The following is a 12,764-nucleotide window of genomic DNA, read 5'->3' as shown; positions in this document are numbered from 1 at the left end:
CTATGGACAGACTTCAGGATCAAAATAACTACCTACATTTGGAGATAGAGAACATGGAAGAAGAGGAGGTAGCACCGATGGAGGTGGCCGAAGACGACAGCGCCAGTGACAGCGATGACAGAGAGATGTTCGATTAGATTAGCATTATAATAAAATATCTGGATTGTAATAAATTTGTGACCAAGAAAATATTATGTGTACCAAATTATTTTGGAACTTTCTATTATTGCATATCTAAAATTTGACGAGTATCTATAAAAATGTTTGTTTTATCTTTATAGGAAACCAGTATGGATCTCCAAAGAATTATAAATGAACTTCAAAAACAAATTAAGGAAAAGGAGTCAGAAATTAAAACACTGAAAGAAAAAAATGAAAAACTCGAGAGAGATAACTACCAGTTGGATGGAATAACGTATGCATGATGGAGGATCTTCGTGAAGCCCGAGTGGAAGAGAAGAAAGTACGCGAAGACGTTAGACGTTATGCTGCTTATCATCTAGAGTTGGTGTAACGTACTGTACTTTTACTACTTAAAATTTGCGGAAAAATTAAAAATTTTCTTAAATAAAAACATCCATACGGTCGTCAACTCATCGTTCATAAAAATTATATCTTTGAAATCATCCATCACCAATAAAAATTTTGCTAAAAGAAAAGTTGGCTCAAAACATCTCGCATCAAAACATAAAATCAGAGAAATTAATATTTTCATGTTTAAAATCTTAAAATAACGTGGGCGGTCCTCGGGTCTAGCCTTCTGCTCAGTCCAAGCTTGCTCCTTGGTCCCCACCCCTCGTCTTATCATGATCATCCTCACCAGCATCGATCAAGTCTAGTGAGTCTAAAGACTCAACACGTATAAACTGGAAGTAACGAATAATACGTAATAAACCACATGCAATTTCAAAATAGAGCGTACTTACTTAAACTTGAACTTGAACTTGAAATAAACTTGAACATACGTATATATCTTAGACGTGACATAACGTGAAACTTTCATAAACATGCTTCCATACTTGAACATACTTAAGCATACATACTTCATAATTTTCTTTGCGTAGAGGCATGTTTCAAAGCAAGTGACCTATACGTAATAAACGCCTGATCAGACTAAACCACAGTACTGAGCTGACAAGGACGTATCCACTGCCACATACATGAGATCCCCGTTCATAATTTAACGGGCTGATTGGTCCCCGTTCATAATTTAACCCTTTCCAATCACGATCTAAAACTGTTCATAATTTAACGGGCGGATTGATCCCCGTTCATAATTTAACGCTTTCCATTCCTAAAAATAATTTGGTAACAAGACATTTAGCATACCTCAAAAAATTAAAATATTTTCTTGCACGTCATACATACTTACTTGGCGTTGAGGGATTCGTTGGACTTCGATCGGGGCTGCTGCTGTACGTACTACATGACATCAAAAGCTTAACTTGCATAACTTAGACGTAATTTTCATGCTTACTCTCAAGCTCAATCGATTCTTAGAACATTCTAAATTTCCCATGACTCGACCTTGATAATCCTTGCACTAAACTATGACATCAAACCCCAAAGAAAACACTAAGCTTTTCCCAAAAACGTGAGTACACGGACCCTGTGCCCGGGTCCGTGTATGGGTCTGTGTAGGTTCGATAAAAGATTTACCGAGAAGAAGGAAGGACACGAACCCCGTGCTAGGATCCATGTAGAGGTCCGGGTAGCTTCGCAAATTCTGACTCCGAGAAGAAACAAGGACACAGACCCCGTGCCCTGGTCCGTGTCTGCACGCAAAAATTGCACCAAGATGGAATCAAAGGCACAGACCCCGTGCCCGGGTCCGTGTCTGGGTCCGTGTACCTGCGCAACTCTGAAATTCACGAAAATTCTGAACACACAATGTTTATCATTCAAGACTCGATTATACGGACCATGAACCGACACCTCGAGACCCATCCTAGGATTCCATAACATCGAACCAAACTTGTGCAAACGCCCCAAAGCACGACGTTCACCCTAAAACACGTACGACACAAAATACGGCAATTGACATCAAATCGATTTTTTACGACTTCCAACTAGTTCGATTGCCTAACGACATGAAGTGAAACCTCAAAAACACTCAAAACATCATTACCAATATACTTATACGCAGCAACGATCACCCGTCGATCCCCAACGAAGCCTGCAACAAATAACTTCAAGAACACAATTTACGTAAAAGTCGCAGTTTGAGCAGTCCCACGAAAAACACCATAAATCACTCAATCTTTGTCCAAAAAACTCGAATTTTTATATCAATTGTAGGTATCAAAAAGTTCTACATATTTAGTATTGAAAGGTTTCTCAAAAGCTCGACCGAAAATTCGCAGTTTTAAGAAGAACAGTAAAAACGTGATTTAGATCTAAAAATTTCCTTCAAAATCGATCCAGTCAATTATCCGCTCAAATTATGAACATGAATTTTACGCATAAAATTACGCAACGCATAATATGACATGATCGACGCAACAAAAGGGAGATTATACGTGCCTTTAGATATCAAACTTTACCGAAACGACTTCACCGAAGCGGAGATAGAAGCGAGGTTGACCGGGACGAACGTGGCACGTTTTCTTGAAATAAAATCGATCAAAACTTTCTGGAAATTGACAGGGGAAGGGGCGGCTGCCGTCTACCTCAAGAACCCTAGTTCTATTCTTTTAAAATTATGAAAGCTGAATGTGTGTGTGTGATGTGTGTTAGCGTGAGTTTTAGTGTGTGTAAACATGTGTGTGTGTGAGCGTTTAGAAGGAAATTAAGGGGAAATAAATCTTGGTTTAATAAACTAATTAACTTACTAATTAAACATAAATCAAATATTAAACTTATTAAAATCCCCCAATAAAAATAAGAATACACATGCACTAGACCTTTAAAGGTTTTAAAAATTCTAAATCTAAATAAATTATTTAAAATACCCCATCCTAGCTTTAAAAATAAAATACCTCATTTTATTTGCCAAAATCGTCACCGGGTCTTTTCCTCAATCCCGTCTCAAATAAATGCCTGAAACATTAAAACTCGAAACATATTTTAACGTGCATCACATAATCCTGAATAATTTAAAATAATGCATTTAAATAAATAATACATGGCTACTACTCATTTAAACTTAAAATAATGATTTAATAATTTAAAATAAATGCATAGGTTATACGCGTACTGAATTGGGCACTACAGTTCCTCCCCCACTTATAAAAAATTTCGTCCTCGAAATTAAATCTTACCGAACAACTCCGGGTAGCGAAGTCTCATATCTGCTTCGGCTTCCCAAGTGGCTTCCTTCATTGATTGATTTAGCCACCGGAATTTGACCAACTTGGTCACTTTGTTTCATAGCCTCCGCTCCTATCTGTCTAGGATTTGGATAGGTCTTTCCTCATACGACAGGTCTGGAGTCAACTGCAATGTCTCGTAGCTCAAAACATGCGAAGGATTAGCTAGATACTTCCTTAACATCGAGACGTGGAACACATTGTGTACCCCGGTCAGATTCGGCGGAAGGGCAACACGATAAGCTAGTGTCCCAACTCTGTAAAGAATCTCGAAAGGTCCAATAAACCTCGGACTCAGCTTGCCTCTCTTCCCCAATCTCATAACACCCTTCATGGGTGATATCTTTACAAAAACGTGATCACCAACGGCAAACTCGAGATCTCTCCTTCTCTTATCAGCATAACTCTTTTGGCGACTCTGGGCGGTCTTCATTCTATCTCTAATCTTGACCACCACATCTGCAGTCTGCTGAACTATCTCTGGGCCAAGATCTGCTCTCTCACCAACTTCGTCCCAATGAACTGGTGACCTGCACTTTCTTCCATACAAAGCCTCGTAGGGAGCCATACCTATAGATGATTGGAAGCTGTTGTTGTAGGTAAACTCCACTAGCAGTATCTTAGACTCCCAAGTCCCCTGAAAATCCATCATACAGGCTCTTAGCAAATCCTCCAAAATCTGAATCACTCGCTCAGACTGGCCATCTGTCTGCGGGTGAAAAGCTGTACTGAACAGCAACTTTGTCCCCATGGCTGCATGTAAGCTCTTCCAGAAGGACGACGTAAACCTCGGGTCCCTGTCAGACACAATCAAAACTGGGAACCCATGTAAACGGACTATCTCCTTGATATAAAGCTCCGCATACTGTGTCATGGAGAAAGTCGTCTTCACTGGCCAAAAGTGAGCTGACTTCGTGAGTCGATCCACAATAACCCAAATGGCATTAAAGCCTCTGACTGATCTAGGCAATCCAACGACGAAGTCCATCGTGATGTTCTCCCATTTCCACTCTGGGATTGGGAGTGGCTTCAGCATCCCTGCTGGCCTCTGATGTTCAGCTTTCACTTGCTGACAAGTAAGACATTCTAATACGAATTTGCGGATGTCTCTCTTCATCCCCAGCCACCAATACAGAATCTGCAAGTCCTTGTACATCTTGGTACCTCCTGGATGAATAGAATAGGGAGATGCATGTGTTTCTGTCAGAATATCCTGTCTGATTGAATCAACACTAGGCACCCACATTCTGCCTCTATATCTCACAATTCCATCTGCCACTCTGTAAAGAACACTGCCCATGGCTTCGTCTTTCAGTCTCCATTTCAGTAATTGCTCATCAGAAGACTGACCTGCCCGAATACGGTCTAGTAAATCAGACTTGATTGTCAGATTAGACAGTCTAAGGGCTCTGTCCTTACGATAAACCTCTAAATCAAATCCGCATATACTAGATGGCCCTGCAATTCCAGATCAATGTCTCTGATCACGCTAGTCACTAACAGTTCTTCCCCGGATGGGACTGTCACCGAAAAATTTATATCTAGGACAATGGACTTGATGTCCAGATGATTAGCGAAAGTATCCGAGATAAAGGAGTGAGTGGCTCCTGAATCTATCACTGCCGTTGTGGCTAATATCTTAATGAAAATATTCTCTGAGAGACGTTAGCACAACACATAACTTACATCCCAAATTACTAACATTAACATCAAACATAGCAGAAAAATTACTATCCCATGTCACCCAAAATAAAATAATACTAACACCTTAATAATCCCAAATAAAAATTCCACATACAAGGCAAAATGATACTGAGCTTAGGTAGAAAAGGTTACCGGTCAGTAGTGTAGTATCTGGGTTCGCCTCCTGAGCATGCATGGCGAAAACTCTCCCTTGAGTTGGCTGCTTCCACTATGGGCACTCTTTCAGCATGTGGTCACTGGCTCCACATTTGAAACACTAGCCTGATCTGTATAAGCACTCTCCCGGATGCTGGCGGTTGCATTTAGGGCACACTGGAAAATTACCGGGCTTTTGAGGCGCCCCTTGCTGCTGAATTGGACCCTTGCCCTTTGGCGGTCCTTGATAAGGTTTCTTTCCTGGTGGCCCCTGGTAAGGCCTCTTGTGTGGGGGTCGCTGATGCTGATGCTGCGGCTGTTGGAGCGGTGGTGCCTGGTAGGGCCTCTTGCCCAACCTGTCAGCCTCAATATCCCGCTGGTCTTGTTCTGCCGCCAAAGCCCTAGATACGGCGACCGCATAAGAAGTGGGGCCAGCTACCCTCACGTCACGGCGCAATATTGGCCGCAATCCATCCATGAAATGTCTCATCTTTGCTTGGACATCATTCGCAATGAGGGGTACGAAATAACACCCCCACTCAAACTTCCGGACGAATTCTGCGACGCTGCTGTCCCCCTGCCTCAGTGTCATAAACTCCCTGGTCAGGCGGGAGCGTACTTCCTCAGTGAAGTACTTGGCGAAGAACACTTCCTTGAATCCAGTCCAAGACAAGGTCGGCAAATTAATTGCCACCGACGCACTGTCCCACCAATGTCTGGCATCCCCTGTCAGAAGGAACGTGGCACATCTGACCCTGTCTGCATCAGCCAGTTCGATGAAGTCGAAGATTATCTCGATGGACTTAATCCATCCCTCTGCCACCATCGGGTCAGTAGATCCCAAAAAATCCTTAGGATTCATCCTCTGGAACCTCTCATACACCGCCTCTGGTCAAGGCCTTGCCCCTGCATTCGCTGTAGCCTGGTTCCCCGCAAACTGCGCGAAGAGCTGCGTCATACCAGCAAGCATCTGAGCCTGCATGTCTGGAGGTGGAGGTGGAGGATTGGCCCTCTCCTCATTACTGACCTCTCTGTCCTCTTCCCTTGCTTCGCGGTCAACCACATGTCTAGGAGGCATTCTGTTCCAATAATTTACCCAACACGTAAACCCGATATGCATGAACATGATATCAATAACATAAGATGCACGTACTACAACTTTAAAATATGCACATGCTGAAATCAGAACTTAATGCTTACTACATAACATAAATTTGAAAACTTTAAAACTTACAGACTTGAGGTGTGACTTCGTGAGCTTCTTGTGACTGGCAGTAAGCATAACCCTTTACAAGAACACCGCTCTGATACCAACTGTAATGTACCGTACTTTTACTACTTAAAATTTGAGGAAAAATTAAAAATTTTCTTAAATAAAAACATCCATACGGTCGTCAACTCATCGTTCATAAAAATTATATCTTTGAAATCATCCATCACCAATAAAAATTTTGCTAAAAGAAAAGCTGGCTTAAAACATCTAGCATCAAAACATAAAATCAGAGTATTAATATTTTCATGCTTAAAATCTTAAAATAACGTGGGCGGTCCTCGGGTCTAGCCTTCTGTTCCAAGCTTGCTCCTTGGTCCCCACCCCTCGTCTCATCATGATCATCCTCACCTGCATCGATCAAGTCTAGTGAGTCTAAAGACTCAACACGTATAAACTGGAAGTAACGAATAATACGTAATAAAACCACATGCAATTTCAAAATAGAGTACTTAAACTTGAACTTGAAATAAACTTGAACATACGTACATATCTTAGACGTGACATAACGTGAAACATTTATAAACATGCTTGCATACTTAAACATACTTAAACATACATACTTCATAATTTTCTTTGCGTAGAGGCATGTTTCAAAGCAAGTAACCCATACGTAATAAACGCCTGATCAGACTAAACCACACTATTGGGCTGACAGGGACGTATCCACTGCCACATACATGAGATCCCCGTTCATAATTTAACGGACTGATTGGTCCCCGTTCATAATTTAACGCTTTCCAATCACGATCCAAACCCGTTCATAATTTAACGGTCGGATTGGTCCCCGTTCATAATTTAACGCTTTCCAATCCTAAACATAATTTGGTCACAAGACATTTAGCATACCTCAAAAACTTAAAATATTTTCTTGCACGTCATACATACTTGGCGTTGAGGGATTCGTTGGACTTCGATCGGGGCCGCTGCTGTACGTACTACATGACATCAAAAGCTTAACTTGCATAACTTAGACGTAATTTTCATGCTTACTCTCAAGCTCAATCGATTCTTAGAACATTCTAAAATTTCCCATTACTCGACCTTGATAATCCTTGCACTAAACCATGACATCAAACTCCAAAGAAAACATTAAGCTTTTCCCAAAAACGTGAGTACACAAACCCCGTGCCCGGGTCCGTGTAGGTTCGCTAAAAGACTTACCGAGAAGAAGGAAAGACACGGACCCCGTGGTAGGATCCGTGTAGAGGTCCGGGTAGCTTCGCAAATTCTGACTCCGAGAAGAAACAAGGACACTGACCTCGTGCCCTGGTCCATGTGGGGATCCGTGTCTGCACGCAAAAATGGCACCAAGAAGAAATCAAAGGCACGGACCCCGTGCCCGGGTTCGTGTCTCGGTCCGTGTACCTGCGCAACTCTGAAACTCACGAAAATTTTTAACACACAATGTTTGTCATTCTAGACTCGATTATACGGACCGTGAACCGACACCTCGAGACCCATCCTAGCATTCCATAACATCGAACCAAACTTGTGCAAACGCCCAAAGCACAACGTTCACCCGACAACATGTACGACACAAAATACGGCAATTGACATCAAATCGATTTCCTACGACTTCCAACTAGTTGGATTGCCTAACGACATGAAATGAAACCTCAAAAACACTCCAAACATCATTACCAATATACCTATACGCAACAACGATCACCCGTCGATCCCCAACGAAGCCTGCAACAAATAACTTCCAGAACAAAATTTACATAAAAGTCGCAGTTTGAGCAGTCCCACGAAAAACGACATAACTCACTCAATTTTTGTCCAAATAACTCGAATTTTATATCAAATCGAAGGTATCAAAAAGTTATAAATCTTTTGTAGTGAAAGATTTCTCAAAATCTCGACCAAAATTCACAGTTTTAAGAAGAACAGTAAAATGTGATTTAGATCTAAAAATTTCCTTTAAAATCGATCCAGTCAATTATCCGCTCAAACTATGAACATCATACATGAATTTTAAGAATAAAATAACGCAACTCATAATATGACATGATCGACGCAGCAAAAGGGAGATTATACGTGCCTTTTGATATCAAACTTTACCGAAACGACGTCACCAAAGCGGAGATAGAATCGAGGTTGATCCGGGACGAACGTGGCACGGTTTCTTGAAATAAAATCGATCAAACTTGCTGGAAATTGACAAGGGAAGGGGCGGCTGCCGTCTACCTCAAGAACCCTAGTTCTATTCTTTTAAAATTATGAAAGCTGAATGTGTGTGTGTGATGTGTGTTAGCGTGAGTTTTAGTGTGTGTAAACATGTGTGTGTGTGCGTTTAGAAGGAAATTAAGGGGAAATAAATATTGGTTTGATAAAATAATTAACTTGCTAATTAAACATAAATCAAATATTAAACTTATTAAAATCCCCCAAGAAAAATAAAAATACACATGCACTAGACCTTTAAAGGTTTTAAAAATTCTAAAACTAAATAAATTATTTAAAATGCCCCATCCTAGCTTTAAAAATAAAATACCGCATTTTATTTGCCAAAATCGTCACCGGGTCTTTTCCTCAATCCCTCCTCGAATAAACGCTTGAAACATGAAACTCGAAACATATTTTAACGTGCATCACATAATCCTGAATAATTTAAAATAATGCATTTAAATAAATCATGCATGGATACTACTCATTTAAACTTAAAATAATGATTTAATAATTTAAAAAAAATGTATAGGTTATATGCGTATTGAATTTAGGCACTACAGTCGGAGCGTCAACACGAGACCACCAAGCAAGAGTTGAAGAAAGCGCAAGATAGAATTTTACGCTCGAAATCCGCGATAATAGTCTCCTCAAAACGCAGCGCCGTCTTGAAGAACGAATTGAGGAGCAAGAAATCGATGAAAAAATAAGCCAATCAACAATACAAGAACTTCAGGATCAAGTAAACAACCTTCATCACCACAACACACAACTGCAGAATTACGTTGAGCACCTACAAAATGAGATGGTCAATATGGAAGAACTCATAGAACAACTGGAGGAGAATCCTGTGGAGGAAGAAATTAATGAAGCAGTATGGGATGGAGAAGTAATAGAAGAGTAGGGAGAGAGAGTTCTAGAATAGGCTTCGATTGTATATTTGATTAATCATTTGTTTTGAAAAATATTTGGTTGTATGAAATTTTTTTACAATTTAATGAAATTACTCCTTTGATTAAATATTGTGGCAAGTGAATTAATAAAATACATGTTTATAGGAAATGGCAGGCAGACCACCCCGAAACAACCGTAACCCCCGTGGTGCCAACCAAAACGAAAATCCACCATCACCCAGAGTGAATCTCAGTCAAGAGGATATGACGGCAATAGCTACTATCGTAGCTGCAACGTTACAAGGATTTCTTGAACCCATTGGCTAACGCCATCCAACCACCACCTGAACCGCAACCGCGTGGGATTAAGTACCATTACGAATCTCTCAGAAGGAATCGAGTTCCAACTTTCGATGGGAACCCAGACCCAGAAGTCAGCCACAACTGGCTCAAGAACGTCGAAACACAACTACATTTACTGGATATACCTGAAGAACTGAGAGTGGAGGTTGTAACACCGTTTTTGGAAGACCGAGCTAGGAAATGGTGGGAAACTGTGTCGCCATCTTTGGCAGAAGTGGAAGAGATCACATGCAGATTTTTAAGAGAAAATTTTTGAAACAATACTATCCGCTAAATTTCGACTACAGAAGTTGGGTGAATTCGAAAACTACAAACAGGCTCCGGACATGTCAGTGATGTAATACACTTCACAGTTCAACGATCTGGGAACCTATGTCCCAACGATCATGCCAGATGAAATGTTAAAAATGCATCGATTCAAGAAGGTACTCAACAGTCGAATTCAGTCGGCATTGGCAGTATTCAAGCCAAACAGCTTTGTGGATTTGATGGGCGCTGCAATGAGTGCAGAAACTGATATAAAGCGACGCGAGGAAGAGAACAAGAACAAAAGACCAATGGTCAATCAACCTACTCAGAATGGTCCCAAGTTTAAGAAACCAAATTATTCAGGTGGGCCTTCCCAAAGAAGTTTTGGTAATACTGGCAACAGGGAAAGGAAGTGGTGCGACACCTGTAAACAGTATGATAACGGGGAATGTTATCGAAAGTCAGGTGCATGTTTTAAGTGTGGACAGGTGGGTCATCGAATTAAAGAATGTCCGGAAAACAAAGAAAAAGGGGCGGGACCCAGAAAGCAAAATGAGAACAAGACCAATGCTAGGGTGTATGCAATCACCCAAGAGGAAGCTGATAACACCAACGAGGTGGTAGCAGGTACTATACTACTCCATGGCATACCTGCATATACTTTGTTTGATTGTGGTGCCACACATTCATTAGTGTCTAGAAGATTTGCTAAGAAGCTTAAACTTGAACATGATATTCTCAGTGAACCGTTAAGAATAGCAACACCTGCCAGCAAAATAATTGAAACACACAAAGTGTATCGAAACTGTAAAATTTGTATTAGCAATCAAACTATTGAAGTGGAATTAATTCAACTCAATATGGTTGAGTTTGACATCATCCTTGGAATGGACTGGTTAGCCAAAAACCATGTCATAGTAGACTGTCAAAAGAAAGATATTAGACTTCAAACTTCGACAAAAGGGGAAGTCGTATATCACGGGAAATCCAAAGAAAGAAAATCTCTACTATCGGATTCACAAGCCTGGAAAGCTATAAAGGGAGAAGAAATTTACCTGGCAGTGATCAATGAAACCAAAGAAGAAGAAGTCCCAAAGTTGGAAGATTTTGTAAGGCTCGAGAATTATCAACTGGCATTGATGTTAGACTTGTAAAGGTAAGAATGCATGACATTTAAATCTGAATTGTGAGGTTTGGGCCGAAGCCACACCGCACCCGCGGTACAGGAAGGACCGAACCCGCGGTGCATTGACAGAAAATTTGGTGAATTTGTGCGAAGCAAGACCGCACCCGCGGTGGTGCGACCGCACCCGCGGTCATGCAAGGACCGCACCCGCGGTCCGAGAATTTCAGAAAATACAAGGGCTGCCGTGAGCACAGCGCACCCGCGCTCTTGAGATACCGCACCCGCGGTAGTGCGTGTCATTTGAAAAGCATAAACACTCGTCCCTTTGCATGCAATATATGATAGGTGTCTTCATTTCCCTTGCATTCAGAACAAGAACCGAGACCCCTCTCCATGGAATGCTTTCAAGCTTTCTTCATAGCACACTTGGAATTGTGATAGATTTACACATCTGATTTGGAATCCGAGTGAAGATTCTTGCTCCTGGTATCACAAGCTTCATAAGGGTATACTGTTTACTCACTTGCACCATGTTTCGAAATATATGTGTTGGGGGAATTCAGATTTGAGTTAGAATATGTGTTCTTGATATCTTGAGCTTGGTATGTTCGTTACCGGATTGATTTTCGGAAACCGTATGCTATTATTCGAACTTTCAGCATGTATTATGTTAAGATTGTATAGATTTCAGCTTGTGTATTTAAGTGTTGATGAGATTATGAGGTGATTGTGAGTGAGTATATTGTTGTGAGATTATCGGTATCGAAGAAGTACGCCGTTATGCCGTCAACTTGTACCGAGACTGATTATTGATTATTCCAAGACTTGCTTGAGTTGTGTTTTGATATAGAACATTTGTATATGGTCATTTCAGATTAGTCTTGACAGAGTGACATTCCGACTTCAAGATCTCGACACAGACAGTGCGACAAGAAATGTATAATTCATGTGGTCACGGGATTGCACAACTCGATTCAGATTTGATACGAGTTTCCCTAAATGACATACTAGATTGTTATTACATTTGATTATGTAATGTCTTGTTTTTTGATTTATATTCGAGTCCTGAGATAGGAGATATTGGCAGATTTGTCAAAACTAGACGTTTCGGTGTATCGACGCATAGGAGCAGATTTGCTATATGCGTAGACCCTCGATACAGAGTTGACCGAAGTCTAGGAATAAGACGTACCGTCACCCCGAGTGGTTGGGTAGGTGACAGACCATCTTATTCACACCGGGATCCCTAGATTAGAAACGAATCGAGTCAAGAACTATATGTTGAGTACAGACTTGTATTCTTTTACCTGTTGTAGATTTTACATTCATGTTACTTGATATATGCTATGCTTTTGTATATGATTATTACATTGCATGCATCCATGTTTTATACTGGGATATGTTCTCACCGGAGTTATCCGGCAGTTGTCGTGTCTGTATGTGTGCATGGCAACAGGTGGGGCAGGATCTGGGTCACGAGGCAGATGAGAGATTGTTGATAGCGTGGAGATCTCGGGCGTTGCAGAGTCCTAGTGTTTTCTTATGAG

This window comes from Primulina eburnea, chromosome 9 (assembly GCF_022965805.1).
Source record: "Primulina eburnea isolate SZY01 chromosome 9, ASM2296580v1, whole genome shotgun sequence".
NCBI lineage: Eukaryota > Viridiplantae > Streptophyta > Magnoliopsida > Lamiales > Gesneriaceae > Primulina > Primulina eburnea.
The sequence above is the reverse complement of the archived record's forward strand: the minus strand, read 5'-3'. Positions refer to the sequence as shown.